We start from the raw sequence: 25,418 nt of genomic DNA, 5'->3' as shown, positions 1-25,418 counted from the left end.
TTCCTGCCCAGGTGTAAATTTGTTAATGGCATTCTGCTGGTTTTTAATGGTTTCATCTGGTCCCAGAAGGAAGCCTTTTGGTTTGCTGCTGGTTGAAATGGTCCCTGTAGGGCACCAACTGGTTTTTTGCTTGGATCTACTGGTCCCAGAAGGAATGCCTTCTGGTTTTGTGCTGGGGTCTGCTGGTCCCAGAAGGAAGCCTTCTGGTTTGCTGCTGGTTGAAATGGTCCCTGTAAGGAGCCTCTTCTGGTCCCTGCTGGGAGCTTCTGGTTCTGAAGTGGGATCTACTGGCTTCTACAGAGAGCTTTTTGTTGTTCGATTGACAGCTTTTTCTGTTGTTTATGTTCTAATGGTATTCCTCAATTAACAATTTTTCACCTAAATCTCTGAGTTTTTCTGCTATAAGTTGCAAAAATAGTGCTGAAATGAGAAAACTGTTTATTAACTGTTCCCCACTAACACCTGTGGGATGCCCTTAATGAGGGAGTATATAAGCATGAGCTCATAGTAGCAGTTTGTATTAACGTCAGTGTATGTTTCTCATATAAGTTACGTGTATTGCAGTGCTTTGTTGTTGGGCTTGTTGGCGCTTACTACAACTGTGTGTTCTCCCTATAGGCAGATCTGCATGGTTCTGCAGGGTGACACATTTTAGTGTAGGTTGTTTCTATTTTCATGAATTTTTGCAGTGTGCTTATTGTCCTCAAGCAACTCTTTAAAACATTTTGTAGCTTGTCAGAAAGGTTAGAAATACAAGGACATATTACATGGATGCTATATCCAAATAAATGTCCCTGCTAGCTATCAGCGTGCATTTACTGGTACCAGCAGCTACTGGTCCAACGGCTACTGGCCCCAGTAGCTAATGGTCCCAGCAGCTACAGGCAATGGGCCAATAAACCATTTGAACTGGGGCCATAAAGAATCTCATCTGGACATTTTCACCATTGCATATGTACAAAATTGTAAACAAGGTTTTTGAATGACAAAGATTCGTTAAAATATTTGTCCTCAACTTTATTATTCATATCAGGGACATCTACTATTGTGCTGGTTTCCAACTGATATATTTCTAAAATTCATGAGGCATTTTCTTTACTTACTAAATAGACAAAAAAGATGGAACCATTGATATCAGTTATTTCTACCACAGTTTTTGGGAGATAAGAATATATTCTTTTATGAAAAATACATATTTTACTTGTCTTGAAAGTGTGTAGCATTCAAGGATTTGTTTACAGCATCTAATACGCAATAGAAATGGCAATGCAATTATGTATAATGTATTTGATCCCTCTACAAATTCTATAAGGAGGAGGCCACGCTGTAGCATGAGCCCCCCTTGAACAAAATTTCTGGCTATGCCACTGGTTCAGCTATCTAGCTACATCTTCCAATACACTGTAGGGATTGCAAAGACCACCAGTGTACACACTTTCTTGAAGAAACTGCTGTCTTTAAACTCGTGACTATGCTGTGCATGAACAGAAAGAAGCTCTATTCATTAGGAAAAAGGGCATCGCCTATGGCTGTGATGCACTGATACTGGTGTATAAGAGCAAGGTTGATTATATGAATGTATTTTAATGGAGATTAGATGTACATGGTTGGCTGCCTGCTCACCTCACAACTGTTCATTCCATGTGTTGACCTCTGAAGCCTTTAAGCAGTTTCATGTTTTTACATTTTGCCTTTTAATTGCATCTATATTTCACTGCCCCACTTTCAGCCTGTCATCCAGTGAAATATGCCCTGTGGCCCTTTACATTGTGTCATTTTACTTTTCATTACCTTTGAAAGTTATTTTTTGCTTCTATTGCTTTTAGCCTCTCAGCAAGTCAAAAAGGGTTCTTTTCCTTTCCTTTTGTGGCCACTTTTGTGGCCTTTAACACCTTGTTGAAGTTATCTGCAGGTAACAGTGTTGTGTCTGCATATATAAACTGCATTTTTCAGTACAGAATCAGTTAGTAGCACACTGTATTGTGTCTTTCCCTCGTGAACATTTCCATAGCACCGCTAACTTGTTATTCAAGAGAATACATAGACAACAGTACTTGCTGCTGGGCTAGTTGGCTAATTCCTTCCACTAATCCTATCTACTCCTGGCAATTCTGTGCAGTTTTCACTGTGTATGCGAGCGGCATTGTATAGTATTTATTTCTATCCTTCATAAAATTTTTACTTTTTGCTGTTTCACTGTCACGTCAGCTACTGCTGCGAATCGTGGGGCCAAATATACAAAACCTATTTAGTTCCCATACAGAGAGTACAGAAGAGAGCATTGCATGTAATTGGCCATGCTTTTTCAAACAATAGCTGCAGTTGTCTGTACAAGGAGCATCGCATATTATCATTTGAATCCATGCTTGATTACAAACCATTTGTATTGGTAAATAATATTATTAATACTAATACTCCTCCACCACTAAGTTTTTTCTTATTGCCATACTGTAACACAAGACATGCATTAAATGGAAATTTTAATTTGCCTGCCTCTCGCAAAGCATATGGGGAACGCTTAGTTCAATTTTCCGCTGCAAAAGTCTGGAATACAGCGCCTATTAATGTGAAGCTTGCAAATAATAAGCTGTGCTGCAAGTTTTGCTTTATTAGCAACCAGGAAGGGCCCTGACCTCCACTTTTTTTTTTGTTGAACGGTTTGTTGACCTTTATGAACTTTTCTTTCCTGTTCCTTATCACTCTGTGGTTTTTCTTTAAGAGTTAATTCAAGTGTGCATTTTGTTCCAAGCCATTCTTTATTACTGTTTTTGTTTCTTTTTATTATTAAAAAAATTTTAAACTTTTGCTCATTATGGCTGTCTGGTGTATTTTATTTTATTTTTGTACTGGACCGTCTCACTAGCCGCACGGCTATCGGTCCAAATATTTTCTGTAATGCCTTGTACTTTCAAAATAAAGAATGCTCTGACTGACTGACTGAATTTCACCAGCACTGAGCTATATGGCAGGGAAGACATCATATATAGATCTAACAAGGAAAGAATCCAGTATATCTAATGGGTAATGACGGCAGCACGTGTTAGTGTCCACGCAGCATGATAAATGAAATGGTTCAAGTACTCATGCAAACTGGCAAAACAGAACGTGCAAATTGAATGCACGTAATGCAGAAGGTGTGATTAAACCTATAGTGTCACTGCACAGAGAGGAATTCAGGTAATGAGACATGCAGAGGTCAGCCCTCACACGGGACAAACTGATGTCGGTTGGAGTGAATAAGGCTTGCCACGTCCAATGTTATTACAAATGTGGATCACAGGTGACTGCAATTTTCTGCTGGCAATTGTGTCGGGTGAATATGCACAACTGGTGCACCAAGCCAATCTATGAGCATAATTCTTGAAAGTGTAATGCAGTGTTGCTAACATAAGGCAATACCTGTTTTAAATTTATTTAAAAGCAATAATTTATTTGCACAGCTCTACTTCAGCACCATATTGTCCATCGACTGCAAATAAAGGAAAGACAAGAGCAGGGGTCCAATAATTGTAAAAAACATGACAAAGCAAGATGGTAGGATCAGGTACGAACTCCATAACACTGTAAGCACTCTATAGAGCAACAAAGTGTTTAACGTGGTGAATAGGGTACGACCAACTTGATCTGTTTCTGCAACTATTTGTAATAAGGTACCTACATACTTGCACGAAGAAGACAGGACAAAACGAAAAAACAGGTATGAAATCTACAGAGCACAACTTCCAGCTGGTTTATTTCATAGAAGGAAGCTATATTTATACCAGTTAGGCAGCTGCCTTGTATGAAATAAACCAGTTGGAAGTTCGCTCTGTACATGTCGTATGAGTGTCTTGGTTTTGTCCTGTCTTCTTCGCACAAGTACGTTCCTTATGAGAAATTAACCAACTCTCCCAAACAAAAGTATTAATTCAACTACCCAGCAGTGCCTCGCAGGTTCTAAAAGAATTAATGCACAAAATCTAAGTGCATCCTGAATGAATACAAGGTCAAAATGCAGATTAGGTGTCGTTAGAACTAAAGTGCTGTGGTTCATTTAGGGCTTACTTTGATACTAATTAGCATATAAAGCTACTGCAATAGGCATGAAAAATGTATGCGGTGAAAACAAGTTGCCTGCATAGCTAATTCACAAGTGAAAAATTTAGTAATTGCCTCTGAATGAGCTCAAATGTGGCTGCATTTCTACAATGCATCTTGTGTTCAAACAACTGTGCAGCATACAGGACCTCCATGGTAGCTGGAAAGCTGAAACTTTCAAAGCAGCTTTTCATCTAATATCACAATCAGAAGATGCTCTTGCATGGAAAGATTTCTTCACCATGAAAAGCGTGTTCAGTCAAAAACTGGACTGTGATTAGATGTTACTATACACAGTAGTAGTAAGTGGTTTTATTAAAATAATAATAAAAAGGAAGGAAAAGGTTTTTGCTAGCCCCAGCATCAGCCATTGGTACTGAAACACCTGAGCTGGGGCAGCAGAAATAAAGGATAGCAGGCAGAATGGAGAAATGAAATGAAAGAGGTGAGGGGACTGGAAGAGAGGATAGGGGGAGAGGTAATATACACAAACTATTTACACAATAAGAAATGTTCACAGGTTGTTCGCGTGATTAGTTCATGATGGAGCAATTAAAACACACGCGCACAGCACTATGTTGACTGCAACTAGAGTGAGGCGTCCGGTTGTTAATCGTCCAAGGTATAACTCGCGCAGCGTTCGGTCACTTTGTGTAACTACCTGACGAAGAACAGACGGGACGTCAAGCCCGTCTGTTCGAGGAATGCACAGAGGCTCACCAATGTTCGCTCACGGGGTGCGCGCTCTTCCCTGCGGCCACAATAGCGTCTTTAGGGAGTCTGGTCGTATGCCCAGCCGCAAGCATATCACGACGAGCATCGGCGAACACAGCACAGCGAAGGAGCAGATGCTCTAGTGTTTCCACTGCACAGCATTCGTCACACACATCACTCATCGCGATTCCGTGACGCTCCCGTCATTGCGTGTTACTGGCTGTGCAGTCGCAGGGTGGGGCTATTCACACTGATTTTTTTTTTAAAGCTGGTGCCCAGAAGAATATTTTTCACATGTTAGCTTGAGCATGAAGCATTCTCAACCTTCTCACATAGGCAGCCATGTCGCCATAGCTCACAAAAGCATACAACCATCATGTACCATGTGGATGGTAGATGCTCAAGCTATTTGCAAAGCAATGGAACAAGAACAGATGCAGATATGGCACTACCTCAGTTATTTTTAAAAGGTGACTCTGAAGCTATTGTTACAGGCCATAGACTAGAATTTGATAACCTAACCAGCAGGGCATAAGCACTGCAATACGATGAAAGGCACCACCTCTTTGCAAAGACTACATGTGCTGTGGCAAGAATTTCGTGATAGAATGAGCTAACTGGATGCCTGATATCATTCTTGAAGCCGCACTAAGTCTTGCTTAGCTAATTTTAAGCCAATCTGACATATACTGTGCTCACCATGTCATATGATGTATACTGGGTGATTTTTTTTATTGTTTCAAGGTTGCTATTGTAGAACTGTCAGCCATATGTGTCAGTGCCGTCTGTGCAGGTGCATTGTACAGCAAGGTGGACATTAGGCATGATCATGTAGCGCAAAGATTGCACAGTTAATTAAATTAAAATGATCTATTTACATCTATATTTATTATTTTAGGTGTAAGATTCCATTGCAAAACTGAACGCTGTCAACATAGGTGAACGCAGTTGATAAATTTCCTTAACATGCCACGTGGTTCGAGATATCAAATTCCAAAAATAGGCACTTGAAAGATGAGAGTTAGCTTTTCTGCATTGCACATTTATAGAATGATGTTGCTGCACATAGTGTCATCGAAATCAGGTTGACTGCTTCAATGTCAAAATATACAACCTGCATATCTGCATTTGCGGCATTGATAATGTGAGTGGTGCCATTTTATAAATGTGCAACATAAAAAAGCCAACTGAGCAAGTTTTCAGATGTGCACTTTAGATGTTCAATATCTCAAACCACACAGCAAATTAATAAAATCTAAAAACTGCACTCACTTTCGATGTCGACGACGGCCTTCAATTCCGTATAATCTAACCCCAGTCCGAAATAAAAGTTGATTAGTTAATTTTAGTAAAGTATATGAATGTTGAACTCTGTGATGTACATACTATAATGCATGCCCTCTGTGCAATTGGCCTGCACAGACCACACCTACATATATGTTAGTTATTAAAATAAAAATTTTAATGTTACAAAAAAATCGCCTAATATACGTCACCTCACTTTCTTTATTGGAAGTTTGATTTATTTTGCTTCGTTTGTTCTTGCTTTGGTGATCCATTCACCCCCCTTCCTCCTCCTCCCAGCATGTTCCTTGCATTTATTTATTTATTTTACTCTTGGGATACATAGTACATTATAGAGGGGAGCAACAAGCAATTCACAGCAACATAGAAGATAAAAAAAGGTAAGGGGGCCAATTACTTATCCTTAAGGAACCCCAGAACCAAGTGGTACAGCAGCGGAATCAGCGTCATTAATGCCGACAAATTCAACATGAGGAGAAGGAAATCCACGGATCCAGTTAAGAACTGCAGGGTAAATGTTCAGCACAGTTTTTTTCTAAGCGCCCGAAATTAACAATTGCGAAGTGGTGTAGTGCCGCGCTCACGTGCTCTGCTGTTTTAGCCAACTTTGTATGTTTATTTATTTATTTTCTATGCCCCAGTTGCCGAAGCATTGTAGAGGGGATTGAGCTTACATAAATTGTAAAAAACAAACAGCGGGAATTGTAGTGAACAAATGCAATACGATACAAAATTTATGAGCAGTTAGCTAGCACGCAATACAAACATTAGCAAAGCTGATCATGACGTAATGGAAGTAGCACAAATTTTCGACCAATAGATGGTGTCCAGAATACATCGGACACTATCTATCTTCTCATTGACACAGTGTATAGAGATTGCTGAAAAGGAACACTGGCCCCTATGGCTAGCATTTCTGGATATTAGGGGAGCCTATGACAACGTTATTCAAGAGTATTTGTGGGACATACTGGGCACATTGGATGTGGAAGATGGAGTAATTAATCTTTTAAAAGATACATATAAAGGTAACGGAGTGCTTATAAAACGGAAAAAAAAATGGATCGGGGCCTGTAGAGATACAGCGGGGGCTTAGACAAGGATGTCCTTTCTCCTTTGTTGTTCATGTTGTACCTGCAAGGGTTGGAGACCGAGCTAGAAAGGAGCGGACTAGGTTTCAACCCTTCTTTTTTTCAAGCAAGGAGAATGAATTAAACAGTCATTACCAGGACTAATTTACGCTGATGATACATAGTGCTCATGACTGACAACAAGGAAGATTTACAGAAGTTGATAGACATATGTGGTAAAGAGGAAGATAGATTAGGTTTGAAGTTTAGTAACGAAAAATCTGCAGTCATGATATTTAATGATGAGGGCAGCAAGCATAGAATACAGCAGTTAACGCTAGAGGTAGTGGATGAGTACAGGTATTTTGGGGTGCAGATAAATAATGGTGCTGAGTATCTGACAGAGCATGAAAAATGTATAATGAATAAAGCTAGTAGGAATGCAGCTGTCATAAAAATAGGGCACTGTGGAATTACAAAAGGTATGAAGTACGTGGTAAGAGGGATCTGGAAAGGGGTGATGGTTCCTAGCCTTACTTTCGGTAATGCGGTCCTGTGCATGAGACCAGATGTTCAAGCAGGGTTATAATTTAAACAACGTGGCGTAGGGAGGGTAGCTTTGGGAGCACATGGCAATACACCAAATCAGGGGGTACAGGGTGATACGGGATGGGCATCGTTCGAGAGCAGAGAAGCTAGCAAGCAGTAAGATAGCATTTGATGAGCGATTGAGACAAATGGGGGAAAAGCAGTGGGCTAGGAAAGTATTCAGATACCTGTATATAAAGAATGTTGACACGAAATGGAGAAAACGGACTAGAAAATTGACAAGCAAATATCTGGACAGCAGTAAGGGGGCAAATCAGCAATTATCGGTTGAGAAAAAGGTAACAAACAGAGAAAGCTCTGTGGAAAACAGGGATGATGATGAAATCAGCACTGGGAACATACAGGATCTTTAAGCAGGAAATTGCCAAAGAAGATAGCTAGGATAATTGTAGGGGAAGCTCTTTGTTGTTTGAGGCCAGGACTGGAGTTTTGCGTACTTAGACGTATAGAGTCCGGTACCCCGAGATAGACACGTTATGCATTGAGTGCTTAGAGGAGGAGGAAACGGCTGAACACCTAATACTTTTCTGTAAAGGGCTTCACCCTACAGTGGAAAGCAGCGGGGCTGATTTATTTAAGGCATTGGGGTTTAAGGACAGTGAAGGGAGAGTAGATTTTAAGCGGGTAGAAGTAACCAAGCGAAGGTTATATGATTGGTGGCTAAAAGCAAGGCAAGAGTAAAATTTCGTAAGTCATGGCTAGGTGACTTGAGCCACCACCCGATTTAAAGGGTTCAGCTGTATCCATCCATCCATCCACACTGCGTCATGGCTGAGCTTTGTCACGTGAATTTGGACTTCCGGGTCCTTCCTGTGTTTTAGTTTGTATAGGTATTGCTTGCAAACGTGGGTTTTCGGCATTTCTTTCCTTAATACCAACGCTGTCATCGCTGAAAAAAGGGTGTTGTGCGCTGCCTCAAACTGCAGCAACTGGAATGCAACATGCTCCGAGTGTCATTAAGTAGTGAACGGCGAAAACAGTACGCCGTTGCGATCCATTGGCAGACTGCCTGCTACGAGCTCCACGGACAGCTCTTGGCTTTGATTCAAGCGTTTTGTTGGCGGTAAACATTTTAGAGCGTTGTGGAAGTTTGGGGATTTGGTTAAGTAGGCTGTTTTCTCTCCTTAAGGAGCACCAATTTCCCGCTCGGACAGCTTCGGACACAGCGTTCTCTCATGACTGCGGTAGCACCGTGTGGGTTGTAGGTGTGAACGTATGTGCTGTTCGGCTTCCGTCACTACAGCTCGACAAGATGTTAAAGGACAGAATGATTTATTGCTCAGGAATTTTTGCTGCATGCGAGTTGCTCGAATCCAGAGCTAACACTTCAGGCCTATGCAATCGCAACACTCAGCTGTCGAAACGGTGACACCGGCCACGGCGGGGTCCCATTGCCTGACATTGCTGATCGCAGTATATGTTTACAAGCACTTTTAGGATTTACGAATTGTTTTATGTGAACATATTTTCCAACTTCATGCCCAGTGTGAAACACGTTTTCACCAGCAGACCAGTCGATCGACATGAGCACACAGCAGGTGTGGAGAAGCGAGCTGCTAAGTTAAAGTTACCCGTTTGTGTGGACGCGCATGTTGCAGTTATGTTTCTCTGTTTCCTGTGTGCGGAGAGGGAGAGACAAGCTGATCACATTACAAAGTGATAAGAATTATTCACTACTCTCTTCATACTCTAGCTGAGGCAGTAATTAAGCCATGAGAAGCTTCACTTCATGCTAACCCAACTTTCAGGCGAACTGAAACTGGAACCAGTGATAAATTTATTTTGTTGATGTAGCTGAATATATATATATATATATATATATATAGGCTGTGCTGTACTCCATAAACGACAGTCCAACTAAATATTTCAATGAGTGAACTGTGCAGCGAATGTTGCACCTGTGTCCGAGCAAGCATTCATGCATCTGGAATGCTATTTGTGCTGCAAGCAATCCTATTCAATGCAACACAAGCCACGAGATGGCGGGGATGGCCAAAAGATGTGAGACCGTAGAGGCTATGGTGAGACACAATTTGAAAGCTGCGATAAAGTCAACTAGAATAGTTGTGGGTTAGTGTTGGGGACAGTAATGACAACTGTGGGTTTATGTTGCAACACATGAAGGTGAGGAACTGGTACAGAAAAGGAGGGGAGCACTGCACTGTCAAAAAACTGCCGTAAATATGAAAAATGCATCTAGCAGCATGTGTAACCTGTCCTAAAACGTGTGACACCAAAGCTGCTGGGCGTATGCTTGCACCTCTTGGCGACGACATGAGCAACAATTGTTTTATGTTCTTTTTTATATGAAGAACTTGGTAGTACATGTGTACACGTAGCTGCCACAACAGTACACCTTCTTCAGCTCTGTTTCTGATTTGTACTAATCTCATTTGTGAAGACACTATTTTTTACTTTAACATTTAGACAGATATCCAACACTGGCCCTATCATTTAGGCATTCATTCCCCTTGCTTCAAGCATTATTGATTTTTCAAAACCTTCAATCACATACTGCACAACGCAAACTCCACCAACTTATAATTTACTTTACATTACACTGCAATAACAGTGAGCCTCACTATATTTTGGTGCTGGCGGCTTTGGCAGCTGTGTGAGGAACTTTGTGCAGTCATCGTTGGAAGATTTTTGGCTGCTGTCGTAATTCGACGTGTCACTTTCTGAAGTGAAATCTTCGAGCTGCTTTGGTGGCCACCGTGTCCTATTCACTGGTTCTGATGTCAGGTGCGATTGATCTTCAGCCAGCCCTTAATTCCCGTCTGCATGCGACTTCATAGCTATCTGCAAACAGAAAGTCAGTAGAAGTATATAGCAAAATTGTCTGACATTATGGGTGCATATGCGTAGTGCACAAACACAGTAGAAAACAATATACAGGTGTAAAAGGGTAGCTGATTAAAGTATGCATTTTAGTGGCTCTTGTGAATAGCACCAGTCAGCACATAAGTGTTAGCCATACTTAATGTTGTGCATTGCCTGACCTAGCAGCAATACAGCACCATGACGATTTGTTTACAGACATACGTACAACAAAACATACAGGTGTATGCACCAAGCCTCAAGCAGCAACTGAGGCTATCTTGCACCCAAGTTTTTCAGAACGCAGTTGTACAAATCCAAAACTTTTTATAATTTCAAGAAGTGCTCACGAGCAGTATTCTGAAGCTCTTGCTACTGAGGCCTGGTAATGTCGGATGCAAGCTAAAACACCTTGGCACACGTGCTAGTGCACTGTCTGCACATTTCACTGTAGCATTTGCTTGTCCAATCTCAAATGAAATTATAGCTGGGTGCCTTCATGTTGCCACTTTTGCACTGCTCTCTAGCAGGTCACTGCCAGGTTGCACATAAAATAACGAGGAAGCTAATTTGGCATGAGCAGTCTTATTGCCTTCTTAAGCCAGGAAGTTTTTAGTAGTGTTACATTCTCGGATAGCAAAAAAGGTAATCTTTGATTAATAGCATTTTTATCGGGCTATATACTTACTTGTGTTTGAGAGTACTCTGCAAGCAAACTGTTTCCACTGTGTCTCATGCTGCCTTTGGTGCTTGATGGCAGCATTTACTTTTGCTGAACTCTTGAGTGGTGGCCAGAAGGGTTTGTTTTTATGCACCAATGCTGATGGTATTGCAGCGATGTCATTAGAGTCTGTGAAGTGTACTACTGAGAACATCTGAAAAGTAAAGTTTAGACCATTGTCGAAAAAGCTGTCAAGTGGAACAATTGAATGTCGTACTCTCAAGTATATTGTTATATTTCATTTGTGTTGTTCTGATACAATGTTTTTAGCTCCTCTTGCTCACGGGCCAACTGTGAGGGCGTGGAATTTCTTTTTTCGTAAGTAAATGAAAAAGTCACGAGCACAGCAACATGCAGATTGTGTAAGCTGCATGTGATTTGAATTGAAAGAAAGTATGCAACCTAGCATAAGCAGTGTCTGAATATATATGCAGTCCCTTTGCAAAAATGTGTTCTCCAGTGGTTTTCACACTGCATCATTAAACGGGGATAGTGCAGCAGGTCACAACAAATTGTAATGTCCCTTGTGCAACGCTTCAGCTGTAAAAATGCTCTCCTCTTCGTGTATCGTCAGTAACGTTTTACAAGATGCTTTTATGTGCCTGTGGCCAACTGCACAGAGAGGAAATGATGTTTGGCTAAGGTCCCTGATTGTCTGAGCTTCTGTGCGGTAAGTTTCAGATTTTGAGATGTGAGAGCAAGGAATCTGCACTTCTCTGCGGGAAGCCTACCGCATGTTAACACATGCAGTGTTTCAAGCAGAACGCGCAGTGTATTTTTCCTGGATAGCCTAAGGTCACTGAGAGGTTGTGGCAATGTGCTTCATGGAATAGTCTTAGAAAAGTAGTATGTTTACCTGCATTGTAGAGAGTGTCATCTGCTGAGTAATCATCATGGCACAATGTCATATACATCTTATGTGCAAGAGGTGTGAGGTTCGGCCCCAGTGCTGCTAAGGAGCCACCAGTTTTTACAGCAACCTGCCTGGCCTTGTGCTAATTTTTTGGGGTGATATGCTTGAAAATGGGTCTTTGAAGTCATTTTGTCTAGCGAATGCTAAACACATATGGCTTCGTGTGGAAGCTTTCCTTGTATTAGTGGGATCATCAGCCAAAATACTGCTGCCGGTGCTGCTATTGGTGTACATCTGTTCAATAGTACAATCGTGTGGCGTGTGCAAACTTGCTTGCCTAACTGGGCATGCTTTAGGGAGTTGATTTCATTCATAAAGGTGCTTGACAATTTGTTGCAGTGGCCGGTTTGCTGACTTTAGCTCCTGCTTCAGTTCACCCAAGAAGTTATCGAAGCAAAATGTAGAGAAGGAGTCGATATGTCCATGCTTCGTCACATCAGCAGGAAGCTAGGTGCACTAGAGAATGTATGTTACATACATAAATTCCTTCACCATACAGGCTCTCAGAATCCACAACAAATTCTCTGAGGAGGTGCTCTGCTGTATTTAACTTTCATTGGCAAAGTGCGGGGCATGCCAGGATGGACAGTGCTATACTAAGCTTCATGAAATGATTGTAGTAGCACTTCTCAATGCTGTTCTTCAGTATTGCAGGACCAAAGTAGAAGAGGGAGTTTCTAAACTCTGTGGCTTACCATCTTTCCAATTCACAGAGGCTTCTTGGCTTGCGGGCCATTTCATGAGGTGCATACTTTTGCAACTCCATTAGCATTCCTGAAATGGCAATCTGAAGACGTGCTGGCAGCTTTGCCTTGTGTGGCCCTCCCTGCACCCAGTAGTGGAGAAGCCTCCGCATTGCACCTAAACAGACGAGGCGCATGTACTCAAGTGGGAAATCACTCACCATGCCAATCTGCAAAGCAAGTAGTGGAGATTGTTGGTGATGGTTTTCTTTCTGCTGTTCGTTTTGGAAAGATTTGTTTGTTCTTAGTGGACACCCAACTTCTGAGACGATAACTTTCCTGGCTCTTGTGGAAAAGGTTCTCTCCTGAGTACATTTTTTGCAACTGTAGTATCCTCCATGGCCCTTGATACACTTCAAAAAAGCCCTCGCTGGTGCATCACAAAGAAATGCATGCAGTTTGACTGCGCACTTTTGTCCACCTTCACTTATTCCTTTTGTTTGCAGGGTACTCATCTCAGCAATGAAATCATCAAGATATTCCTGCATGCTGTGGGGTTTTGCATTGCCTACAAACAAAGCTATGACAAATGGCTTCAGCTTGTCATTCTCTGTAACTGAGGCCAGTATGGGCCAGAACTGTTTTGTTAACGCTTCGATATGGGGAACCCATCAATGTTGACCAGAAGTGCAATTGTGTCTCCTGTGATGCTGCCACTGGTCATAATTTGTTGCGAGGTTGTTTTGATTCCACAGTAGTGATACAATCCAGATCCCATCTCTTTCACGTCACAAGACATTGGTATTCTCAGGAGGGTTCTCGCGTCACCAGGCAGTTCAGGGTGGCCATGCCTCTTTAATACTTTGAGAAGCAAGGTAAAGTGTGATGCACAAGCTCTTGTATCACGCCCCCTGTTTCCAGTTCGCTGGCCAAGCTTGGCTGTTCTTCACTTGTGGCAAGTATGTTATCACTAATTCCTCCAGCCTCTGAGCTGCAGCTAGGTTCTACATAGTCGATGGCTCCTAACTCATCCAAATCATTTGTAGCTCCGATGTCAAGGTTATTGTCTTCAGCCTGTTCGCTAGCATTTCCGCTCCTTTTTGCAGAATGCAAGGCAGTCGGAAAGATATGTGCAAGATGGTCTTGAATACTCGGCTACTCTTCTCTTAACCTTACTCTTCTCTTTAACTGCCGCTCGCTGAGATCATCTATAGGGCACCTACAGCACTTCATTTTTGTCTCCAATGACTTCGCGCACTGTGTAAAGAAAAAAGACTCATGCTGGAAATTTTGTCCTCATCCCAGTTGGGACTTCCTCAGTGCCTTGACACAGCCTCCTATCATTTCTGCGGTTGACCTTCTGGTTCTGGGCGAATTTTTTTCATCGGAGAAAAACCGCAGCATTCTAGGCTCCTCTTGGTGTTTCAGTTTGTTCAGGAGGCGCTTAGCTCTGCTCAGGCGGTCCTCCTTGGTTTTCTCGGACATGAACTGTCCTCTCCGCATAGCATAGGACTTGTAGCGAAGGTCGTCATGAACCACGCGTCTGACAGTGGCCTCGTCAACTTCCACCTCCTTGGCGATGGCTATTATCGATTTGCCAGGGTCTTCATCAATGACAGCTTGGACGCGACTGATGAATTCTGGCGTCCTAAGAGTGTCACAATGCCGCCAAAGTCGTTTCCTTTGAGAAACTGCGTCCACATCACCATTGGCAGTGTCCACTTCTTTCCGAACTTTGAAGACAAATGATGGGGCAACCTTCAAGAATGTCGCAATCTCTGGATCGGGGTGTCCTGCAGCCAAGGACACTATGACAGCATGCCTGTTCATTTCTTGAGTGAGCTGATGCTCTGCCATGGTCAGCTGCAGCGAAAAAAATTTTTAGCTTTTTTGCAGAGGATGTGGTGTCACCTATAACGTGTGTTCTCAAATATTTGACGCACCCGGTAAATGCAAGGTATGCTTGCAGTCCTTGCTATAGCAGAGCTCTAGGAGCGGATCCAACAGATTTAAGCAACAAACTAAATTCCTCTCCTAAAAGGCGCACATACTCGGGATGCATTTGAGATTTCCAACTTTTGGCTGAGGGATGGCATCAGTAACTGGGCACTGGCTCCTGTCACATATGGGCGATATTTTTAAGCACAATGCTGCTAATCAACTTTCCTGATGTCTCGCTTCAAAAAAAAAAAAAACGGCTGCCACGGTTAGGGCTTGACCTCCAAGCAGCCAAGCATCATAGCAGCATCAACCACCATGGCGATAGAGGAGGAAACGTCAGGAAGCCCTGTTGCAGTTACCTTGAAATCTCAACGGCTCTGGCCTTCCAAATAGTCTGCTGCCCGAGTCATGAGCCAGACAACATGGAGTAAACCTTCTGCGCTTCCTTTGAATATCAGCAAAGACAGGAAACCTCTCATATATGCATGCAGAGTCGACGTCGTATGTTTGCGATGCCAGCACAAATCCCATCACCAGTTGTCTTCATGAACGCAAATTTTTCGTTCCCCTGCTAACCATGCTGTTTGTCTTGCACAACAGGCGGATAAAAAAAATTTATTTCTTCGATACAGAGCGATTTACTTTCCTTTTATCCAGCATTCAGGCTTCGAGATGCAGCTAAAAAGCACTACGCGGATGCCGCCGTGATATGGCGATATGCTGCGCACAGAATTCCAACCACTTACCTTGAAAACGAGCTACGTTTTGTAAACACGCTACCTTGCGCGTCGACTTTCATTCAGTCAGCGCTTGTAGCAGGTACTGTGCGTGTTTGAAAGCACCGATTCAGTGTCACGGAAAAACGATCCTCAATCACTACTGAGACACGCAAGTGCTGAGCAGTTCAATACACGTATCGCAAGATGTAGGAAGCGCACACTTGTCGGCCGAATGCACAGAATTCCTTGTGGTTACTTGGCAGAAGTCACTGCGAACCTCGATCGTCTTATGTTTGGAGTTGTGCAACGGCAACATTGTAGTCCGACCGCCAAGCAACATCTATCATGCACGCGTAAACCCATTTCGCGCTGTTGACATGCTTCCAGCACTTTACTTATCATTCACCGAAGCACAGTAGAACAATACGGAACACTTCACCGCGAAAAATCCTGTCCGTGCAACGCCTCAACTACCTCAACGCCTTCTCTGGACCGTGCGTAGCTCACGTTATAGTGCCTAGAATATACTATACTCGCGCGTCGCGGTCTCGAGAACAGTTGCTCAGTGTTGACAGACCAGAAGAGGATCATAAGTCTGGAACAGTCCGATCCGAACGTTAAAGATCCCTAGGTGGTCGAAATTATTCCGGAGCCCTCCACTACGGCACCACTCTTCCCCCCTTCTTTCACTCCCTCCTTTATCCCTTCCCTTACGGCCCGGTTCAGGTGTCCAACGATATATGAGACAGATACTGCGCCATTTCCTTTCCCCCCAAAACAATTATTATTATTATTTTGAGGAAAGGCGCAGCGGCGGAACACCTGTCTCTCGGTGCTACTAGTGGCGCATGCGCATTAGTGAGTAGGGAGCGAGAGAGAGAGAGAGAAACTGCGCTGTGCGTGACGTCACCCGTGCTCCGACATACGCCGGCTCGCGCGAAGCGCTGTGTTGACTGGCGCAGTGAAGCTTTTCGCTTCAAAAAACATCGTACAGCAGCACGTGCACTGACATGGCACAGCCTTTATCCCGGCTGCCAATATGGCGCACAGGCTGTGCGCGAGTCATGATCGCTTCGCGCCCTCTTCCTTTTTATCGAGCGCCAATCTTCAATAGCATTAGTGGCATTTTCTCCACGTGGGCCGATTCATTTTCCGAATCATCCTAATTAGCTCATTGGCAGGTGCCCCCCGTGACGTCAGGGTTCATAGCCAGCAAACGTCAAGAATGGACCGGGAAAAGAAACCTCTCAAAATACGACATCTGACATGATGCAGTTTGATGACCTTTCCTCTCGCACCGTTATAACTTTCTGAAAAGATGGTCAATCGATGAAACTTTCTCACGGACTCAGCGTCAAAATGACGCCGAGCATTTGTTGAGCGCGAGTATTGGGCCAGCATTCAAAGTGTTTTCGTGCTGTCGTCCGTAGGTCGTGGTAAAATTAAAAGAGCAGTTTCAGTAGGCAATCTGCACTTCCGCGTGAATCAAGGGAGGAACACAATTGTTTAGGCTGAACACGCTTTGCTGACTGGCTCGCGCCAGGTACTGATCTAGAACGTACAACAGTACGCAAAAATGAAAAAGCCTGTGGCCTATTAAATATTTGGCCCAATGTGCCTTTTTTTTAGTTTAGTACCTATCTTTGTGTTTTCGGCTCCGAAAATATGTCACGGGTATAATTTCAGCAGATTTTTTTTTATTTATTGTGCAATCCTATCTTATCTGAGTCTCGACAGGGCTGCAGTATTAGTACAAGCTTAGGGTCACAAAGGTGTTTACTCATATGCAGATATTACAACAGTGTCACACAGTAGGGAGTAACCAAAGAATCAGAACTAAATCTGATAGCGCACAGCTCATAATGTATTCGTTTACTTTTGTGGGCGTCGTTTTATGTTTTTATGTTTCCTATCTCTCATTCTCTCCTGTCCTCTCTCCACAGTTTTCGTGTTCGATTATATCAGATCCCGTATCTGTCCGCCGTGTGAGTGGTTGTGACGTGCGCACACAAACGGGTCTCAGACTTCGCTTGCGCGAGGCGTTAATGGTTCGCTTGATTGGATTTGAGAGGGACTGTCGATTGGGGGGGGGGGGGGGGGGGGGAGGCGGCTGTGCTGCTTTCGCAAATGCCGGTGGCCCTTTCGTAATCTCCTCCTGACGCTGCAAGGTTAAAAGTCACGTAATGTGCGCTGTGCATCTGTTTACCGTATTATCGTGTCTCTCCTATGCCGGCAGGCCGTCGCACTGTTTGGTGACTATAGCTTGTTTTTCCGACACATCGAAGGACGCCTTTCGTGTGTCCCTGTTTGCAGAGCCTGCCGTTGCTCTGGGCATGCTCCATTGCCCTTGATGTGCTTGCTTGCTGGTGACCTTTAGATGACGCGCTGTTGCTGACGATAAGCAAGCATGCCTCGAATTCTTCTACAAAAGCGGCATATTGAAGCTCAACGTGACTGTGCAGTTCATGGATAGACTGGACGTGTGTGTATATAGGCACGAAACACCAACCTTTGTCGTAACTTGTAAGACAGTTCTTGTGGATGTAATAATCACCGTTTTGTTTTTGCTTTTTGTGCGGTTTAACGTCCAAAGCGACTCGGGCTGTGAGGGACGTCGTAGTGAAGGGCTCCGGAAATCTCGACCACCTGGGGTTCTTTAACCTGCGCTGACATCGCACAGTGCACGGGCCTCTAGAATTTCGCCTCCATCGAAATTCGACCGCCGCCGCCGGGTTCGAATCACTAGTTAGGTTGTAGCGCGCTGTACCGTGGCATGTGTTTCTGCCCCAAACTTCTTGACCGACAACTTGGTTCATACAAAATACGGTGCTAGCTCTCCTTGCGTGAGCCGAAATGTTGTACAAATGGCTCCTCCATGTACTGTCTTCTGCTTAGCTCTCTACGAGCAGAAGTTGTGCGCTGTCGGTACAGATCAGTTATTGAAGAAACTACAGCGCACAAAACAACGAAGAAAGAAGCGGCACACAGCGCTGAACACACAGCGAGTTTGCATAGCCTCAAAGCCTCATAGTCCCTCATAGCCCGAGTCGCTTTGGGACGCTAAGCCCCATAAACCTAAACCTGTCTTGTTTCGACGGCAGTAGAAGTGCTCATGTGTCTGTCACTAAGGCAGTACATCAGCGGTTACAGGAAAGACCCCCCACCTCCAATATATTGCCTTCATGGGCTATTCCATGAGTCGCCTGCGCTTTTCGTTACGCATTTATCCGCCGTGAACCGGCCTCTAGGCCCGCTGCTATCAAAGCGGTGCCGAACCTGGTGCTGAGCCCGGAGCTCGTGCCAGGTCTTCACTATGTCAGGGGCAGGGATTTACCGAACACTGCTGCATATATCTTGGACCTTTTCATTATTCTCCTTGGGAAGCCTTTGGGCTGGAAGAGTGTCGGCAGGCGTCTCCTCCTCATGCTGCACTCGAGCGCAGTCCAGGTCGGCCGAGGCGAGGCGGTCGATATCTCCTGGGGCCGGAGGGTGTCGTCGTCCGGCCGACGTGCTGACTGCGGCGTGACACGGCCAAGCCGCGACCCTCCTCCGTTGGCCGCCGGTGATAGGGGCCCGCCGCCGCAGGCCGGGCGGCCATCATTCTTTTCCCCGCGGGAGCAGAAGCGCGCCGCATATACGGGCACTTTGCGCTTGGCACGGCCGTGTTCCTGGCAGGGCCTGAATTTATCGCCTCGCACGCGTGGGCCTGCGAAATCTGGCCGTCGCGGCGCAATAAGCCTTCTTGCGTTGCGAGCTCGCCTTTTGCGAATCGCGGTGATGGATCGACTGCCGCCGGGGCGGTTTCCCGTGCTCGCCCGGAACGGAGCACGCGCGCTTGCCGGGCCTCCCTGGACGACAATGAGGTAACACTGGCGCGCATTTGGCGCATCGACGGAGAGTGTCGAGGCCTGCGCATGCCGCGTCGCGTCGGCGCCGTTTGGCAAGCTTACGGGAGCAGAGACGGGGCATCGCAGTCGTTATCCCGGCGACCTGGTATCTGCTTACGTTGTTTGTAATTCTTTTTCTTGTTCAACTTTTTCAAGGCTGCGATAAGTCTTAAAATGAAAAGTGATAACTAATAGAAGACTGAGTGGTGGTGGGCGTACCGGTCAGTATTTTACTGACGCAAGTTGTGCGAGGCAAGCTTCTTTGGTCTCTGTTTACTGGCGCTTGCATAAACGATTGATCATGAAAACCAGCATGGTGTCGGTTATTTACTGGAGGAACGTTATTCAGTGGACTTTTTAACTTGGCTGGCAACCTCATGATTAACGGCGCGCTAATACCAACCAGTAGATGGGCGTTGTGCTAGAAATCTAATAACGCCTTGTTCAAACGCCTGTATAGATACCTACATAGGCACTGCGTGCAACGCCTTTGAAGTCGTCTACGGGGTGCTCTATGAAAGCTACACGACCAACTCTCCTGATTTGTCTGTATTAATTTTCTTTACGGTAAAGATAATGAATGGTTCCTGCTTTACTTCTTGGTAGCATTATCAGATCGTCCGCATTTTCATTCGGCGTTTCGTGTCGTTTCCCCTCGCTGACTCCCGTCACGGCGATTCTCGGTTGCAGCTTCTTTTACCGTTTAAACCGCTTCTTTCCAAATGACTGTCCGTGTTGGACGAAGAGCAATGGCTTTTGTGGCGTTGTAGTTTCGTGTGGACACCGAAACAATGGCCGTCATGTAGCTTCTTCTCACTGGCATCGACGCGCGTTATTTGGCATCGCGGCGAAGAGTGTCAGAGCTAAGTGATCTCATTTGGTATGATAGCCGTTCACGCTTTCCTAGCGTTCGACCTGGAACTCAGGGTTCCCCAGTGCCGTAGCGCGCGCAAAGCTTCGCTAGCGCCGTCTGCCGGCGGTGGCCGCCGGCGCTGCTGTTCCGGCACGCGCCTTGACTGGCGGCCGTGGCGCGGCAAGGGTCACGGCGGCCATCCGTCTTCGCGCCGTCTCCTGATCGTCCGCCTCGCGCAGCCTTTGTCGTGCGCACGGTTCCCAGGAATCCAAGCAGCGGCCTGTGTACTGTACGTCGTCGGCTGTGCTGTGATGGGAATACAAGTTTTGTGTGAAGCCATTAGGGGAGCTTTCCGAGGACATTACCGGGTTACCGCCACAGGTAGTGGCCCGTATGTGTCACTTGACCTCGAATGCTAAGTGGCGTTTGTCCGCAACCGCACGAGACGCCGTGAGCATCTTTGACACAACGAGTTTCAGCATGCAAACAATGGCGCGAAGCATGGGGCGGGAATATAAAAGAAACGTTGTTAAATATGTTATTCCAAGGAAATGTGCGATCCAAGTCGTAAAATAAAGCTTCGGTATTCGGCTCTGGCCTTTTTACGTCGTTGTGAAGGCACGGCAGACAGTCTGCGGGGTTTTCCATGGTTGACATTGATTTCAAAAAGCGCTCCCTTCTTAACATATCTGTTCTTTCATCAGTCGCTGACGGCTCGGGCCTGCAGCATCAGCGAGCAAGTCGCTCATGAGCAGTGGCCAGAATACTTTTGTGTCTGAAGTTTAAAGTCCATGAGACGGCGGCTTCTAACTTTTTCGCACTGAGCATCAGTCACTCCTGTGTTTCCAACTTATTTCTTTTTGCGAGTCACGTTGTTTACGGGTGCCGCGACGTGGCTAGTACAGAGGGCGTAACAATTTAAAGTATTTTTTATTATATATAAGCGCAACAATTAGCGCTTCGTGTTAGCGGGTGGGAAGCTTCGGGTCAGCACGGCACGAGGTTCTGTGGATCCAAAATCCAGAACCCCGATTCTGCCACAGCCCTATGGCGGATTCCGCCGAGCTTTGGTCAGGCGTAGCGTCTAGCGGTTTTTGGTTTCCAGTGCCGAAGAATATGGGAAGAAAATAAGATTCAAGGTTAGGCCAGAGCGGAAGGCTGCTTCTTATATAATGTACTACGCACGTCCGAAAACATCTGCGCCGGCACGTTTTCGGGATGTGCTTAAAGCATTTATTTGCCAGTGAAGTCTCCAGCGGCCCTGGGATGGGTCCTTCTCGAAGTCCAGAATTTCTGAACACGAAGGGGTCGTGACTCCGCGTCAGCTCAGTCAACCGGTTCTGTGTATAATAAATGCTTCGGTGAAAAAATTGATGATGGCCTAGCCCTGCTAGGCCAGGATATACGTGTAACAGTAGCTTGGTTTGGGCTAGTTGGTAACAGTTCTTAGAAAACATAGCGCAAAAAGGACACGGACGACAAGAAGTGGACAGGACAGGCGCTAACTTGCAACTTTATATTTCGAAAAGCCACCACGTCTAATATATAGGAGCCGATCACCACCATCAAGCGATGAGCATGCGCAAAGAAGAGCACAATCAGAATTACAGCGTGTGAAAAATAAGCAAAAAATTACGATAAAATAACAAAATGAAAGCACGGGGCCGGGGGAACACTGAAAGAAAAGAGACATCGTGTACTGAAACTTACTGCAAAAAGCGCTTTACAAGCTTGTCAAGGTTAAGAACCAAACAGATAACGCGGCAAAAAGGGAGATAAACAGATCGACTAAAAGATGAGGGGAGTGTACAAGGCTCCACACTGAGACAAGCACGTGGTGAAGAAAGACAGAATGACAATGGGGAAACTACATTTATGGGTCATGGCAATGGAAGTAAAAGATAGCAGAAATTTAGGCCAAAAAACAGATAAGGGCTGTGATACTATACATAATCAAATGAAAAAATTGAAAAAGTTTGAAACTAGGAAACAATGAAATATATGTATATGAAAAATACAGAAAGACCTAAACAGAAAAAGAAACCAGAAGTATAAAACACGAGTGTAGAGGGCTCCACGCTAAAACAACGAGGGGGGGGGGGGGGGATGCAAATATGAGAAAGGAAATACCAACTGAAGTAAAAGTCAATAAAATGCCAAGGAATAGAAGCAGCAGGAAAACCCAAAGGAAAAGCGGAACCGTTCCAGTTCACAACACCATAAATATTCTTGACACATGGTTCACACCTACAGATAGCCATCAAGGAATTCAACTTCACTGTCCAGTAATTGAATAGAAGGTGCGCTGACGCACTTTTTCCCAGCTTTTCTTATAAAATACGCCTCCATGACTTCACGCTCCGTTTTTCCTTTAGCTGATGTTAAGAATTCTGTTTTATCTATTTTTGGATAGCATCCACTCTTTTGCTCTGTGTCACATGCTTTGCAATGGTCGGCCAGGTTACTTCCTGATTTGTTGCGTACGCATAATCTATGTTCTCTGGCCCTGTCATTGAAGCATCGTCCTGTCTGCCCAATGTGCCCAATGTCCTGTCTACCGGCCCCGTGCTTTCATTTTGTTATTTTATCGTAATTTTTTGCTTATTTTTCACACGCTGTAATCCTGATTGTGCTCTTCTTTGCGCATGCTCATCGCTTGATGGTGGTGATCGGCTCCTATATATTAGACGTGGTGGCTTTTCGAAATATAAAGTTGCAAGTTAGCGCCTGTCCTGTCCACTTCTTGTCGTCCGTGTCCTTTTTGCGCTATGTTTTCTAAGAACAGGATATACGTATCGTAAGCGCGGCGACATCTGGTTCGGAAGAGTTAATATATGAAAGGCGCGCATTCACTCATCATCATCATCATCATCAGCCTGACTACACCCGATGCAGGCCACAGGCCTCTCCCATGTCTCTCCAATTAACCCTGTCCTTTGCCAGCTGCGCCCACCCTATGCCTGCAAACTTCCTAATCTCATCCGCCCACCTAGCCTTCTGCCGCCCCCTGCTACGCTTTCCTTCTCTTGGAATCCACTCCGTTACTCTTAAGGACCAGCGGTTATCTTGTCTTCGCAGTACATGCCCTGCCCAAGCCAATTTCTTCCTCTTGATTTCGACTAGGATGTCATTAACACGTGTTTGTTCCCTCACCCACTCGGCCCGCTTCCGGTCTCTAAACGTTACACCTATCATTTTCCTTTCCATGGCTCGCTGTGTTGTCCTTAACTTAAGCTGAACCCTTTTCGTTAGCTTCCACGTTTCTGCCCCGTAGGTGAGTACCTGTAAGATACAGCTGTTGTACACTTTTCTCTTGAGGGATATTGGTAACCTGCTATTCATGATCTGAGAGAACCTGCCATGTGCGCTCCACCCCATTCTTATCCTCCTAGTTATTTCGCTCTCATGATCCAGATCAGCTGTCACTACCTGCCCTAAGTAGACGTATTCCTTTACCACTTCCAGCACCTCGTTACCAATTGTGAACTGCTGTTCCCTTGCTAGACTGTTGAACATTACTTTGGATTTCTGCATGTTAATTTTTAGACCCACCGTACTGCTCTAACTCATTGATCATGATTTGCAGTTCATCTCCTGAGTGGCTCAGCAAGGCAATGTCATCAGCTAATCGCAGATTATTTGGGTATTCGCCATTAACTCTTATCCCCAACTGTTCCCAATTCAGGCCTCGGAATACCTCCTGTAAACAGGCGGTGAATAGCATTGGCGAGATCGTGTCTCCTTGGCTGATGCCCTTCCTCATTGGAATTTTATTGCTGACTTTATGAGGACTATGGTAGCTGTACAGTTCCTATATATATCCTCCAGTATTTTGACATAAGGCTCATCTACACCCTGATTCCGCAATGCCTGTATGACTGCTGAGGTTTCCACTGAGTCGAATGCATTCTCATAATCAATGAAGGCTATATATAGGGGTTGGTTATATTCTGCGCATTTCTCTATCATCTGATTGATAGTGTGAATGTGATATATTGTGGAATATCCTTTACGAAAGCCTGCCTGATCATTTGGTTGTTTAAAGTCTAAGGTTGCCCTGACTCTATTAGTGATTACCTTAGTAAATATATTGTAGGCAACGGACAGTAAGCTGATCGGTATGTAATTTTTCAAGTCCTTGGCGTCTCCTTTCCTATGAATTAAGGTTATATTCGCGTTCTTCCAAACTTCTGGTACGGTCGAGTTCGTAAGGCATTGCGTATACAGGGTGGCTAGTTTTTCTAGCAGAATCTCCCCTCCGTCTTTCAACAGATCTGCTGTTACCAGATCCTCACCAGCTGCTTTTCCCCTAAGGCTTTCTGTATTTCCTCTTTCGTTACTGGCGGGATGACGCACTGCTGTGCACTACTATCTCTATCATTAACGTTCTGATGACATTGGTTACTGTATAGATTTGTGTAGAACTCTCTGGCTACTTTAACTATCTTATCCATATTGCTATTGACATTGCCTTTCTTGTCTCTTAACACATACATCTGGTTTTCCCCTATGACTATTTTCCTCTTCACCGCATTTAGGCTACCCTGGTGCGATTCCCAGCTTCGACACAGGGCTTTTTTTATTCACCTTTGTGACGTCTTTGCTCCTCGCGCATGCGCAGCACGGCTCTCCAGCATGCGCGTACGCCTCGGATGCATGGTCAACCTCGGCCAGTGCAGCTTACGATACAAAATTTGCGTATTGAACGCCTTGGTGCGGATGAGCTGTGCGCTCGGGATCTACCAATGGTCCGTGAGGACGGAATGAGGATTGCCCGGACTTCAGGCCTTTGCGCCGACTGAAGGAAAATCCAGCGTTTGCCTAGTAATCCTTTTCATTTTCGGTGCCGGCAGCTGCAGGTGGAGAATAAAGCCACTGAGAAATCCGGCCTTTTACGCGTTTTTGTGATCAAAGTTGAGCCTTTTGCCTCGTCGCTCCGTTCGAGTTCAGCTTCACCGTATGCCGTTTCTTCTTGGGAGTTTCTATTTTCCGGTCTGCTGAGTTCTTGGATACCGTGTGAAATGTCCCGTGAATTTTACTGTTTATTGTGTACCGTGCTTACTGTATATGTTATCGGGGGGCGCTGTTCCAGAATGTCTGTATTTG

The 25,418-nt window shown here is 44.8% G+C and overlaps 1 protein-coding gene and 1 pseudogene across 5 annotated transcripts in view; one reads left to right on the top strand and one right to left on the bottom strand.

The window, feature by feature from the left end:
- LOC144113440 (LIM domain-binding protein 2-like) overlaps positions 1–25,418 on the top strand; it is a 302,492-nt gene that overhangs the window by 44,745 nt on the left and 232,329 nt on the right. The window lies entirely within an intron of this gene.
- On the bottom strand, positions 12,536–14,769 carry LOC144113106 (uncharacterized; annotated as a pseudogene).

This window comes from Amblyomma americanum, chromosome 1, assembly GCF_052857255.1.
Source record: "Amblyomma americanum isolate KBUSLIRL-KWMA chromosome 1, ASM5285725v1, whole genome shotgun sequence".
NCBI classification, from domain to species: domain Eukaryota; kingdom Metazoa; phylum Arthropoda; class Arachnida; order Ixodida; family Ixodidae; genus Amblyomma; species Amblyomma americanum.
The sequence above is the reverse complement of the archived record's forward strand: the minus strand, read 5'-3'. Positions and strand labels throughout refer to the sequence as shown.